The sequence below is a fragment of the Furipterus horrens genome, unplaced genomic scaffold, assembly GCF_987537825.1.
Source record: "Furipterus horrens unplaced genomic scaffold, mFurHor1.1.pri manual_scaffold_3, whole genome shotgun sequence".
Lineage (NCBI taxonomy): Eukaryota > Metazoa > Chordata > Mammalia > Chiroptera > Furipteridae > Furipterus > Furipterus horrens.
Window position 1 is genome coordinate 181430100 of NW_028327173.1, and position 12573 is coordinate 181442672.

Sequence of the window (12573 nt, forward strand, 5' to 3'; positions counted from 1 at the left end):
CCAAAATATATCTTCAGTCCAGGTCCACATATCTAATAGTTAATTGCTATTTTCATTGGATGTCACATAAGTACTTTACATTCAAAATATCCAGGATTCTCATTATTCTCCTCAACCCCAAATCTAGTAAGAACTTTAGTGGTGTTATTTTTCTTCTTTCTGATATTTTTTATATATTTAAAAAACTACCATTCATCCAAGTGAAAATTATAAATCTGGAGTACATTTGTAATATTGCTTTCTCCCTCACTGGCTATAATCAATTTATTACTCATACTTGTCAAGTTTAATCTTCCAGCTAACTCCCAATTCATTCCATTTAGTTTCTTCCACTTTCCTTTAGTCCTGGACATCATCATCTCTTTCTGGGACTATTGTAAGAGTCTCCTAACTGGTATTTCACTTTTTATTCTGACAACCATCTCCACAATAATTATTTATCTAAATTAAGAAGGTGTGATCTTTTCAAAACAAGAATCAAAATCATGTTGCATACCTTACCTATTTAAAACATAACCACACATTGATGTTTCTCTCCCTCTCTTTCTCCTTCCATTCCTCTCTCTCTAAAAATAAATAAAATCTTCAAAAAAATTCTTAATAAGATCATTGTTATCTCCTTTTCCTCACCTTAATATTGGGTACATGGTGATAAAAAGGGACAAGGAATAGGGAGGAGACTAGAGAAGATAAAGTAATACCAAGCCAATAATCTCTGTGAAAGTTTGCTGGGTTGAGTTTGCGCTGAGATTAGTGGCATCTTACTCCTCTGTACTATACTGGGAATCTAAGCCTCTAAGACCTTCAGGAGGATAAGTTTTAGAACAATGACAATGGTCATTTTCCGATGCAAGTTCCTCATTGTGTCTTTGGTAGCCTTCTTTGCAAAATTTAGACTCTTCATTCTGGGTTTTCTGGAACTTGAGTTTATGAACTCTGCTGAGAAGAACCTCCACTGCCTGCTCCTAATCTTCATTCACTTTGCCTCATATTCTGTGCTTTCCTTGCTACTGTGCTTCAAGCCCTCTCTCCCATGAGTCAGCTCCCTTCTGGTACAACTAATTGCAGAGAGGCCAGGCTTGGTGAGGCTTTTCCTTTTGAAGTTATTTCCTGCAACTGGCCTTCTCTATGGCCTACTTAGTATCAAACTGGGGTTGGGTGAAGACAAGAAAAATCAATGTCAACAAATATTTCCATACAGATTTATATTTATGTATAAACTGCTCCATGCATAACTCTGTAAATGTGCTATGTTACTCTGTTATGTAAATTGTTTGTAAAATATAGCAAGTTTCTAATACAACATACACTCTACATTACAACAAATACACATAAATATTGATAGAATTATTTTTAAAACTTTATCGTTTTGTGCGACACATTTTTCTGAAGACAAAAACATCCCCTAAACCAACTTCATTGTTTTAAAACTTTGTGCTCAATAGTAATGTAGGCAGTATATGCCATTACATTCTATAACCAAAGAAAGACTCAGAGGAATGAATTCATAAAGTGATTCAATAGAGAGCCCAGAAATTCTGTCTCCTACAAATTAGTTCATCCCTCTCCTCTTTTCATTTTTAAGTGGAAGAGATGACAATAAACTTCTGAAAGATTTTCACATATTATTTATGAAAAGATCCCTCCAAAGCATTGTTTGATGTATCCTTTTGAGTTTTAAGGTACATGTCTTTACATTTAAAAGATAAAGAAGTAATAGAAGTCTTGTCAACAGTGTAGTAATTGCTGAAAGGAGGAGGGTATAAAGGGACTAAATGGCAATGGGAAAAAAATACAATAAAGATTAAATTTAAAAAAAAAGTACATGGAGATGTGCCATTATAAATTTTAGAATACAATTTTTATGGATGATTCCAAATATATATTTCTAAAATTGATGATACAGTCATGCATCAGATATGAAGTATTTTTATTTAACACCAAATTCAAGTATTCAGAATGATTACAAAATACCGTAGAAAATAAAAAATGTTCTTATTCACTTATTATTGAATAAGTGAATTATATGCATTGAATTACAAAATTATAGAGAAGAATTCTATACATAAATAAAATCTTTTAGCTGGTAACTGAATCTGTGCCTTTTTTGTAAACTTCTCCAAACTCTGAATTTTAAAAATTGGGCAAATAGAAGTTGATTTTTTGGTCAAATTTATAGAAAAGTATTGTTCTAAATCAGTGGTATTATGCTTAGAGAAATAAAAATTCTTACCTAGTGGTATAAAAGTAGGAAGGTGACTATGAATGCTTTATAGTACCTTCCTTACTCTAGCTCCCCTAACTTGGCTTCCATGTTACACAAGTATCACCCTAAGCTGCGTGATGCCATGCAACAATATCATCAACCACTATAATATTCTCACCTTATTAAAGAAATGTCTTCCCTGACAGGTGTTCTAACAATTCCCTCTGAATTTACCTCTTGTTTTGTAATGTAGTTATGTTGTCTAATAAAACCTCACCAGTAGATGTCTTCCAACAGTTAATTATTAAATGTTCAAATATGAAGAAAAGTTGAAAGAATATTACAGTGAAAACCATATCCCTATACTTTGATTCTTGTTTATTTTTTTAAAGTATTTTTATTGATAAGGTTGTTAAAGTAGTCCCGATTTCTTTTCCCTTTGTTCCCTTCTGCCCAGTACCCACTTCCCTCCAGCAATCCCACCCCTCATAGTTCATGTACATAGGTTGTGCATATAAGTTCTTTGGCTTCACCCTTTCCTGTATTATTCTTAACTCCCCCCCCCCCCGTCTATTTTGTACCAACAAATTATGCTTCTTAATCTTTACATTATTTCTCCATTTCTACCTCTTCCCCCTCCCAGCTGATTACCCTCCAAATGATCCTCATACCTATAATTCTGTTCCTATTCTTGTTTGCTTAGCTGTATTTTGTTTTTATTTTTTAGATTCTGTTGTTGATAGTTGTCAGTCTTTTGTCATTTCAATGTTCATAGTTTTGCTCTTCTTTTTCTTAAGTAAGACTGTTTAACATTTCATATACTAACGGTTTGGTGATGATGAACTCCCTCAGCTTGACCTTGTCTGGGATGCACTTTATTTGCCCTCCATTCTAAATGAGAGCTTTGCTGGATAGAGTAATCTTGGTTGTAGGTCATCGTTTTTCAACACATTGAATACTTCTTGCCAGTCCCTTCTTGCCTGCAAAGTTTCTTTTGAGAAATCAGCTGATAGTGTTATAGGCACCCCTCTGTAGGTAATTCTCTGCTTCTCTCTTGCTGCTTTTAGGATATTCTCTTTTTCACCTTTGGCATTTTAATCATGATGTGTCTTGGTGTGGTCCCCTTTGGGTCCAGCTCGCCCAGGACTCTCCATGCTTCCTGGACTTGTATGTCTATTTCCTTCACAAAATTTGGGAAGTTTTCCTCCATTATTTTTTCACATAAGCTTCCAATTTCTTGCTTTTCCTCTTCTCTTTCCAACACTCCTATGATTCAGATGTTGGCACATTTAAAGTTGTCCCAGAGGTTCCTAAGCCTCTCCTCATTTTTTTCAATTCTCATTTCCTCATTCTGTACTGGTTGACTGTTTTTTTCTTCCTTGTGTTCCAAATGATTGATTTGAACCCTGGTATCCTCCCCTTCACCATTGGTTTTCTGTGGATGTTCCTTGGTTTCATTTAGCATAGCCTTCACTTCTTCCCTTATGCATTTGCCATACTTAAGCATATCTGTCAAGTCTGTGAGCATCTTTATCACCAGTGTTTGAACTCTACATCTATTAGGTTGGCTATCTCCTTGTCACTTAGTTCTCCCACTGGAACCTTGATCTGTTCCTCCTTTTGGGCCATACTTCTCTGTCTTCTCATATTGACAGGCTCCTGTGTTTGTTTGCCTATGTGTCTTAGGTAGAGCTGTTGCACCTGTTACGTTGTAAGGGGCAGAACCTTAAGTATTTGTCAATATAGATTACCCGTTTCACCATGCTTTGGCGCTGTATGTGGGGGAGGGGTCATAGAGGGAACAATGCCACTTTTTCAGCACTGCCCCTTTTCCAGACACTTCTCCCACTTCCCAGATGGGACTGGCACCTCTCTAGTCATTGTCCTGGTCATCATTCCCAGACTGGGTGGGTCTGCAAATGCTCTAGGACTGTGGGGGCCCTTTAAACAAGCAGACTCTGCTGAGAGACTGGTAGTTTCTTCCTCTGTCCCAAACCCCACTGGTTTTCACTGCTTTCCACAGTCAGAAGCAATGAGCCTTTATTTTCCCCAGTGCTGGAACTGTGAGCTGCACAGTCTGGTCTGGTTCTGGGAGCACTCCCCAGGTGTCCCTTTCTACTTTTATAATGTGGGATTGTGCTTTCTGCTGGCCTTCTGCTGCCACCACTGTTGCTGCCACCACACCACGTCATCTCTGCCCCTGCTCCTCCCCTTTTACCTGTCTGGATGAGTATTTCTTCTTTATATCTTTGTTTCTTGAACTTCCATGCAGCTCAGTATTCCAGAATTTCTGGTTGTCTCTAGTTTTGAGATAGTTGTATTCCTTCTTAGTTGTAAAGGGAGATGCAGTGTGTTTATCTAGGCCTCCATCTTGGCTGAAAATTCTGGATTCTCATTTGTTAATTCATATATGTCCACCTATTTATCCCTTTATCCACATATAATTTTATCTGATTTTTTATGTGTTTCCCCAAAAGTACAAACATAGATGTATTTATCTCATAGTACTTCAATGTGCTTACCTTAACTAAAGTTCTGTGTTCACATTTCTTATTCTTTTGAGATAAAATTCACATACAATGAAATGAAAACTTAAATGTATTATTCTAGAATATTTGAAGTTTTGTAATCAATACTTACCTATCTAACTTCTATCCCTCTTTAGATACAGAACACCCTAGAAACATTCTTTATGCCCATTCTCAGTCAGTTCAGGTCCCAGAGACAAGCTCTATTCTGGTGTATTTCAACAGTGATTTGTTTTGCTTGTTCTAGGACACCACATAAAAAAATCATGCAGTATATATGTTTTGTGTAATGCCTCTTTACTCAACATGTTTTTGAGATTCATCCATATTGTTTCATAAGCCATAGTTTGTTCCTTTTATTGATGAGCAGTATCCTAGTTAATGATTATATAACTGTTTTCATCCATTTTCTATTGATGAACACTTGGACTCTTTCCAGTTTTTGTTTATATGATAAAATGCCAATATTATTTCCATACAAGATTTTTACTGTTAGCCATTCTAGTGAATAGATAGTAGAGTCTCATCATAATTTTAATTGTCACTTTCCTGATGTGAGTTAATGATGTTGAGCATTTTTCATCTGTATAGTTTCTGAAATGTTTGTTCAAAATTTTGCTACTGCATATCCTGAAATCAAATATTCTTGTTCTTTCACATATTCAGCTCTAGCTTTATGTGGATACTGAACATTATGACAGATACATTGTAGAAAGTCTGAATTTGGTTAGTTTACTTTGAAGATTCATTGTTATTCTACCAGGAAACCAGCTTAGCTAGGTTGATACTTAAAACTCAGACTTCCCTGCTTATATATCCCCAGTTGTGCTCCATTCTTTTAACTTAAATTAACTGCTTTTCAGCAGATCCTTGTGTGTCCTCTGTAATTGCATTGTTTAGCAATTATTCGAGGATTTTGATTTTTACATTTTACATGCAGATTTTGGAGCTTCCGTCTATGTAGTTTCTTCTCTCCAAGATTCTCCAGCTCCTAATTTTTCTCTGTTGTACCAGTTTCAAATGTTGTCTTCCCATATATAAAGCCAGTAAGTCTGTAGTTTTCTGTTGCCCAGAATAGATTTTTGATGTCCTGGATCATGGGAAGATTGAGGAGTATATCAGACCAAAAAAGTTTTAAATTTATAACTATAACCACGCCTCGTCATTTCTCTCTCTAAGAAAGTTTTCCCTCTAGTTTCTGCCTGCTTTTGATGACTACCGAGTATCTTCATATAGTTTGGTGGTTTTACATGTGTCCTAGGTTTTTGTATCTGGTACCACTGTTTCTGGTATACCTTTGTACATGCCACATTGCTATTACTGCAATCTGTAAGCCCCTTTGACTTTTGTGTGTATGTGTGTGTGTGTATATCATATGTTATGATAGTGAAGGTCAGGAAAAGTGTCATCCAGGCTATGGATCTGCTTCTTGTTATATTGTGCTTAGTTTGCTAACAAGAAATAAAATCTGTCCCCATTTTGAAAATTGTTTTTTAGTTGCAGCATTTGAACCATTAAGTTAATATACCCCAATAACATTTCACCCTTGAGAGAAGTATTTATAGGCAAAAGAAACCGGCAGTCTCTAGGGATGCTAAGACTCCTTTTTCTCCAGATTAAGGAAGATCAGCACTTGAGTCAGAGGTTCCTAGATGAAAGTACATTAATATATCTGGACAGAGCATATCTATATTGCTGAAAGAAAGAGTATAAAAACATTTCCTTTTGGGTTTATGCATGCAATCATGATTACTATAGGAAAATTCCAGGTATCTCCTGATAATATTCCTATATCAAGTCAAATTAAGACAATAACATTTCCATTATACCTAATGGCTTCCTATTCTACTCTTTTTGGGGGCATACCCAAACTTCTTAGTGTTCGTAGTCAGTTGGTATATAAGAGAAATATAATGCCTTGATACTCAAAGTGTAATACATAGCCCAGCACCATTAGAATCATCTGGGAAATATTTTGAATTGTAGAATACCAGGTCTTACAAACTTATTGAATCAGAGTATGCATTTTAACAAGATTGCAAGGTGGTACTTATTCACAATAAAGTCTGAGAAACACTAAGATAACATACAGACTGCCTAGAGAAGAAATTCTTAAACCATCTGAGAATATATTTAAAGTTTTGTTTGTGGTTCATATTCATTATAGACCAATACATCTGTAATATGCAATAAAAATATATTAGTAATAAAAGATATAGGATATAAAATACTAATTTATTAGATTCATAGACATAGAATTACATTTCAAAAATATCATAACACACATAAAATATAAAATTAAATTTATATCAACTGTATTTTTTCATTGAAAGTTTTTTATTATAAATATTTATATATAACTTATTAAAAATCTCCTGATGACTTTTTAATTCAGTATTCTATCTTTTATATTTTTACTTTTATTTATAGTTTATGTGTGCTATGAGATATAACAGATTGAAAATCACTGGTCTAAACCACTGTATATATAGATCTATTTCTGAATTCTTATTATATTTCACTGATTTATATACCTATACATATAAACATCGATAGCAAACTATATTGATTACTATAGTTTTATGTTTAGTCTTGAGGTGAACTTTGTTATTTTTCAAAATTTTTTGGTTATTTTAGTTTATTCTAATTTCTAAATTAACATAAATGTGTGCATTAAGAATATATTTGCCCTTAATTCTTTGAACATATTTGCCTTTAATTTTTTGAACATATTTATTTATAATAGCTGCTTTAAAGTCTTCGTCTTATAAATCCAACATCTAGGTCACTATGGGTCAGTTTCTATTGACTACTTTCTATTTGCTTGAGTATAAGTCACGGTTTTCTATTTCATGAATGTCTACTAATATTTTGCTTTGTACTGGACAGTGTAAATGATTTTAGAAGCTCTGACTTCTGTGATCTTCCCTCGGATAGTGTTGCTTGTAGTTCACTGTTCAGTTTCTGGCTGAACACCCTGAGTTTGTGTATGCTTGGTCTTACATTTTGTTAGTGATGATCTCTTGGAAGTTCATTACATTTCCCAAGTGCTTCTAACTTGATAGAATTCAATATTTAAACTTTGCCTTCCTTGTGAATCTGGGCAGGTCATGGTTTTAGGCATTGTTAGGGCAGATCTAAAGTAAGTTTCATGGGGAGTTTTTTGTTTTTAAGATTGAGGTTTTCTGATGTCTCAGGTGAATGCCCACCATGTTTACAAGTTCTCTACATTCTGGCTGGGCTCAATCCCCCAGCAGCTGCAATAGGGCAAGCTTCATGTGGCCTTGCCTTGCCTTGCCCACGCAGTGTACCCTGTTGCCAAGAACCAACCAGAAAACCCTCTATGCAGCATCTCTCCCCATATATTCCAATAACTTAAGCTGCCAGGAGGTCTTGACATCTGACTCCTCAGTTCAGCATAACCACCACACTCTATTTGGACTCTGGCTCACAGTGCTGTGGTCAGCCTATTAAGCCCAGGCAGGTCACTGGTTTGATTACGGATCTCCCCCTTCAATTTCGCTGCTCTTAAGGATTGCTGTCTTGTATTGACTATTGTGAAATGCCAGGATACTGTTGCTTCATATATTTTGCCTAGTTATATGGTTACTTATAAAGACTAGTAATCTAGTAATTACTAGGGGACTAGTCTAGTAGTTTTTTCTTTATAGCTATTTAGTTTTGGTAATCTGATTAATTCATATTTCTAAGTCAGTGCTATCTGGTAGAACTTTCTTCAGTGATACAAATGTTTTACACTTGTGCTACCCAAGAGAAGAGTTATTAGCCCTATGCAGTTACCGAACACTTAAAATGTGGCTAGTGCAACTGAAGGACTTGATTTTAAAATATTATTTAATTTAAATTTAAACAGTTACACGAGGCTTGTAGCTACCATATTGGACAATGCATTTTCTAAGTAAAAGGGATAAAAATCACTTAACCCAAGCAAAAACAACTGCCTTGTTTGGATATCTTATCTTGATATTGTTACTTGCATCACGTTTGTGGCTAGCTTTGTTTGTTTTCTTATAATTTGTAAAGTTCTCAGATAATTGCTCAGTGCTGTCATCATGACTCACTTTTTCTCAGGCATGTGCATTCCTCTGGTAGCTCTTCTCTGCATTACATCTGACATAATGCCAGTCTTAACCTATCACTCTTTTTACTTTTATTCATTCAGCTTCTTTCTCTGACTCTGATGCAGAGTTTTGAACTAAAAATTTTCCTCTAAGTACTAGGGTACTAGGTCTCTCTTTTTTAAATTTGTATTTTATTTTTAATTGAATTAATTGGGGTAACATTAGTTAATAAAATTATATAGGTTTCAGGTATATGTACAATCTATAATACTTCATCTGTGTATTGTATTTTGTGTTCACCATCCCAAGTCAAGTCTCCATCCATCACCATTTGTCCCCCCCTTTACCCTCTTTGTTAGTCTGTTCTCTATGTGTCTATTTCTATTTTGTTTGCTAGTTTATTTCGTTCCTTGGATAGCTCATATAAGTGAAATCATATGATATTTATTTGTCCTCTCTAACTGGCTTATTTCACTTAGCATAATACTCTCCAGACCCATCCATGCCGTCGCAAAAGGTAAGATCTCCTTCTTTTCTAATGGCTGAGTAGCATTCCATTGTGTAACTGTATCACAGCTTTTTTATCTACTCATCTACTGATGGGCACTTAGGCTGCCTCCAAATCTTGGCTATTGTAAATAACACTGCAAGAAACATAAGAGTGCAAATATTCTTTCAAATTAGTGTTTCGAGTTTCTTTGGATATATTCCCAGAAGTGAGATCACGAGGCCGTAAGGTAGTTCCATTTTTAATATTTTCAGGAAATTCCATACTGTTTTACGTAGTGGCTGCACCAGTCTGCAAAGAGTTCCCTTTTCTCCACATCCTTGCCAACACCTGTTGTTTGTCAATTTATTGATAATAGCCATTTTGACTGGTGGGAGGTGATATCTCATTGTTGTTTTAATTTATATTTATCTGATGATTAGTACTGGGTCTTTAATAAATACAAACTCTTTTCCAATCATCCTTAAAACCACAATAGCACAGTGTGCTGTGCCTCATTATGGCTCTCTGTTTGGCTCTCTATTTTTATATTTTGACTCTTAGAGTAAATTGGAGGTTTGCAATTTAGGAGAGGGTCAGAATTTAGATAAATATTGCTTGGGGTTACTTGGATTTATCAAGAAACATAGATAACCAGACCAAATTCTGTTTTCTTCATTTTGAGCTAAATTTAATCCATTAGAACATTATGTTAACACTAGATCATTTTTATTCTTAGCTATTTATTTTCTCATTTAAAATTTTTTAGAGAGAGGGGAAGGGAGGGAGAAAGAGAAGGAGAGAAACATCAGTGTGTGGTTGCCTCTCATGCACCCCAAATGGGGTCTTGACAAGCAACACAGGCAGGTGCCCTAACTGGGAATCAAACTGGCAACCCTTTGGTTTGCAGGTCAGTGCTCAGTCCACTGAGCCACACTGGCCAGGGTCTTAGCTATTTATGTTCAAATTCATAACTCAGTGTGCAAGTAAAAGCATAACAAAGCATAAATTTTGATCTAATTGGCCACTACATTGTAAAGACAGAGGTATTTGTTCATTAGATTTCAAAATCTACCTGCCAGAAAGCACAGTAATATAAATATGATGATATTAAAACATATATATATATTAAAAAATGCACAGATTATAAGAGAACTAGACATGTCTATCTAAAAAAGGTGAAATGGCAGTAAATTGCTTATAGTCATTAGCTCTTGATGTTTTTTCTTACAATAAAAAAATTAAATTAAAAATAAAGATTGAGAGAGAAAGAAAAGAAGAGAAGAGAGATGAGAGATGGGGAATCATGATTACTTAACCAACAATTTGTTCACATAAAAGAAATAAATTTTCCATTTACATAGACTATGGAGGATCTATTTTCTTCATCTTTAGTATGATAATTGTACATCATTAAATGTGCATTATATTGTCTGATCATTTATTTTATTACAATACTCATTATGATTCATATAATTGTATATGAATATTTATTTATAATTCTTACCCTCCATAGTTTATTGCTTTGTAACATTAAAGAAAGATAACATATTTAACTAATGCATTTCAATAGTCCAGGACATTTGTCACTTTTGTAATACACTAATAGATTATTTTTACAAATAAAAATGATAATAAAAACAACCAATAGTTATTATTATCTAAAATACAGGACTCAAGAAGACCATGAAATAGTATTTTTCAATGTTTATAATGAAAACAAATCCACTGCTGTTTTGTTTAAGAAAAAAAAGTCACCCTCTTCTGTTTTACAACATGCTTATTATATAATCAAGCCCATTGACTTAAATTTATATCTACTTTTTCTCATTCTGTGTTCAGTGAAGATTTATTTTATAAAATAGTTATATCCAGATAAAATTTAGTTCTCATTAAAACCATAGGAAATTGGTAGTATTTTACTTAACATTTTATTATTTTGTATTTTACTAGTTGGCTAAATTTCTCTATATTTCAACTAGATGACAGGTTATTTATTGAAAAGATCTCATACAGCTTTTCTTATTCTCCATGGTTCCTAGTGTGATATTTGGCATGAAGTACCCTAGTTATCTGAAATGACACAGATATGACAGCTTACATATTTAAAAGGTGGAAATCTGGACCTATCTCTCTAAGGGCTAGAAGCCACGATTGGATCTTCCACACTATACTTTTTCCAAGTATAAATTTGAACTTAAGCTCCTTATGTTTCTTAATCTGCCTGCTAACTATTGCCAGGTAAAGGCCCTTAATTGCTCAGACCCCTCTGTTGTGATTGACCAGCATAATATGTGTTAACTGTGAAACACTTGAGGTAGTATAAGTATGTGGTTAGTATGTATGGGTTGGTAGTCCAATTATAACTCAATTCAGTGGTGATATGAGCATTATACTATGTAATTAGAGAGAGACTCAAAATAGACAAGTGTACCTGATAAGAGAAGTCTAGGGAAAAGGAAGAAGAGAGACAAAGTGAGAGTCGGCTCAGTGTTCATTGCATTTAGAAGACTTAGAGGACTTCTGGCCAAGATGGAGGCATAGACAGACAGGCTGCATCTCCCTCCACAACTAAGAAGGAATACAACTACCTCAAAACTAGAGACAACTAGAAGTTCCAGAAAATCAAGCTGCATGGAAGTCCAAAAAACAAAAATATAAAGGAGAAATACTCATCCAGACAAGTAGAAGGGGTGGATCCAGGGCGAAAAGAATACAGTGTGGTGACAGTAGCACTGGCAGCAGTGCAGGCCAAAGGAAAGTGTAGTCATGTGTTTTAAAAAGTAGGGAAGGACACCTGAGAAGCGCTTCCAGAACCAGATCAGACCACCCAGACCAGAACATGCAGCTCATGGTCCCAGTGCTGGGGGACAAAAAGCCTCATTGCTTCTGACTGTGCAAACTAGTGGGGTTGGGGCAGAGGAAGAAACTGCCAGTCTATCAGCAGAGTCTGCTTGTTTTAAAGGGACCTCACCATCCTAGAACATCTGCAGACCCACTCACTCTGGGAATGATGGCCAGGGCAACACCTAGAGAGGTGCCAGTCCCATATAGGAAGTGGGAGAAGTGCCTGGAGAAGGGGTGAGTGCTGAGCAAGTGGCATTGTTCCCTCTCAGATCCCTTCCCCACATACAGTGCCAAAATGTGATGAAATGGGTCACCCTATACTGACAGACATGTAAAGCTCTGCCCCTTATAATGTAACAGGTGCTACAGCTTTACCTAGGACACAGAGGCAAACAAACACAGGAGCCTGCCAAGATGGGGAGA